Here is a 2,579-nt window from a genome sequence, read left to right on the forward strand (position 1 = left end):
TATCTCACGTAGCATTACATTTACCTCAGGCAAGTCATTTAGTGTCCATAGCATGTTAGTTCACTAGAGAAGTGAAGCATTTCACTAAATATATGCTCATATATTCATTATATTTACTTTACCTGTTAGTAATGTCTTATTTAATATGTTTAAATAAATTTGTCATTAAAACAAGTTATGGCAGTAACTGTGTAAATTATTATATTTAAAAAAAATATAGAGTAGAAAAATAATTGAAAAATAATTTTATAATTAGATTTAGAAGTTAATGCAAATCTGACCTAATGTGCAATTTACATGTTTTTTTTATTTGAGTGTTGTTGATTATATCTAATTATATATATCTGAATTTAATAGTTTGTCCCATTTTATATTAAGTGGCCTAAACTACTATGTACTTACTGTTACGTATGAGGTTGTAGCAGAGCTGAAACGTTCACGGACAACAAAACTAGGTATTTTAATGACACGACAGAGGTATACAACTTTCACATACGCTTTATACAACAATACAACGGACAGGGAGTGCAAGGAGTGAGTCCAACTTAAAGGGAGTGCTGATGACGAACAGGTGCAGGCAATCCAGGAATGGCGGGAAGGCTGACGAGGGAAGTGCAAACAGGTGTGCGGAACAGGAGGATTCTGGGAACTGGAGTCCGGGAAGGCGTGAATGTAACATTACCTCCCCCTCCCCGGAAGGTGTGTCCTCACGCCTCAGATGAAACAACGGGGCGGGGGGTGGGCGCCCTGGAGACCTACAGGAAGGTGCGGGGGATGCAGGCGGGTGCGGAGGTCTCCAGGGCGGTACTAGGTCCTCGGCCGTCATGGCGGGTCTGAAGCCGTGGGCGGCCACAGCGGGTCAGGAGCCGTGGGCGGCCACGGCGGGTCAGAGGCCGTGGTCGGCCATGGCAGGTCTCCGAGCCCACCCCCATCTTTCCCACCCACGGGTACCCTTCCCCCCAAAAAAAATTTTTTTGGGAGACTCAGGGGTTCGAAGGGCTCGTGGTCTACTGGAGTGGGTTCAGCGGCAGTTGGGGCGGGCCTTGGCGGCGGCGGCGGCGGCTGGAGCTGGCACGGCGGCGGTGGCTGGAGCTGGCTCGTGACAGGCTGGAGTGGGCTCGGCGGAGGTTGGAGCTACTGGCTCTGTCCAAAAGTCTATTAGCCAGTCATCTTTTTCTATTACTGGCGACTTAGGCTGCTCGGAGGCAGAATTTGCTGGAGTTTGGGGCTGCTTAGCAGCCCTCTTCTTTTTCCTTTGTTTAGGCTTAGCAGTGGATCCTTCTTTGGCCAGCTTGGGGTTCCGGTCAGGCAGGACACCAGGAGAACACCCACTGGAGGGGTAGGCGGAGGAAACTGGCGGTTGGCGAACTGGCCAGGCCGCTTGTATTTCTGTGTCACGGACTTCAACAAAACTAGGTATTTTAATGACACGACAGACGTATACAACTTTCACATACGCTTTATACAACAATACAACGGACAGGGAGTGCAAGGAGTGAGTCCAACTTAAAGGGAGTGCTGATGACGATGAACATGTGCAGGCAATCCAGGAATGGCGGGAAGGCTGACGAGGGAAGTGCAAACAGGTGTGCGGAACAGGAGGATTCTGGGAACTGGAGTCCGGGAAGGCGTGAATGTAACACTTACATCAAAAAATAAGTACAATGTATTTATTGTGTTCATATTGTATTGGAAAACACTTTTGCTGCTATTGAGGTGGATACGGGTAAGGTTAGGGACAGGTTTGGTGGTATGGGTAGGTTTAAGGGTGGGTTAAGGTCAACAGTGTAATTATAAATGTAATTGCAGAAATTAATTACAGATGTAATTACATGCAGGTATTTTTTAAAATATAAGTACAATGTTAAAACACGTAAAAACCCGATTCCAAAAAAGTTGGGACACTGTACAAATTGTGAATAAAAAGGAATGCAATAATTTATAAATCTCAAACTTATATTTTATTCACAATAGAATATAGATAACATATCAAATGTTGAAAGTGAGACATTTTGAAATGTCATGCCAAATATTGGCTCATTTTGGATTTCATGAGAGCTACACATTTCAAAAAAGTTGGGACAGGTAGCAATAAGAGGCCGGAAAAGTTAAATGTACATATAAGGAACAGCTGGAGGACCAACTTATTAGGTCAACTGGCAACATGATTGGGTATAAAAAGAGCCTCTCAGAGTGGCAGTGTCCCCCAATGCTGTGGCGAAAAATAGTGGAGTGGTTTCTCAGAGAAAAATTGCAAAGAGTTTGAAGTTATCATCATCTACAGTGCATAATATCATCCAAAGATTTAGAGAATCTGGAACAATCTCTGTGCGTAAGGGTCAAGGCCGGAAAACCATACTGAATGCCCGTGATCTTCGGCACTGCATCACATACAGGAATGCTACTGTAATGGAAATCACAACATGGGCTCAGGAATACTTCCAGAAAACATTATCGGTGAACACAATCCACCGTGCCATTCGCCGTTGCCGGCTAAAACTCTATAGGTCAAAAAAGAAGCCATATCTAAACATGATCCAGAAGCGCAGGCGTTTTCTCTGGGCCAAGGCTCATTTAAA

The sequence above is a fragment of the Ctenopharyngodon idella genome, chromosome 18 (genome assembly GCF_019924925.1).
Source record: "Ctenopharyngodon idella isolate HZGC_01 chromosome 18, HZGC01, whole genome shotgun sequence".
NCBI classification, from domain to species: domain Eukaryota; kingdom Metazoa; phylum Chordata; class Actinopteri; order Cypriniformes; family Xenocyprididae; genus Ctenopharyngodon; species Ctenopharyngodon idella.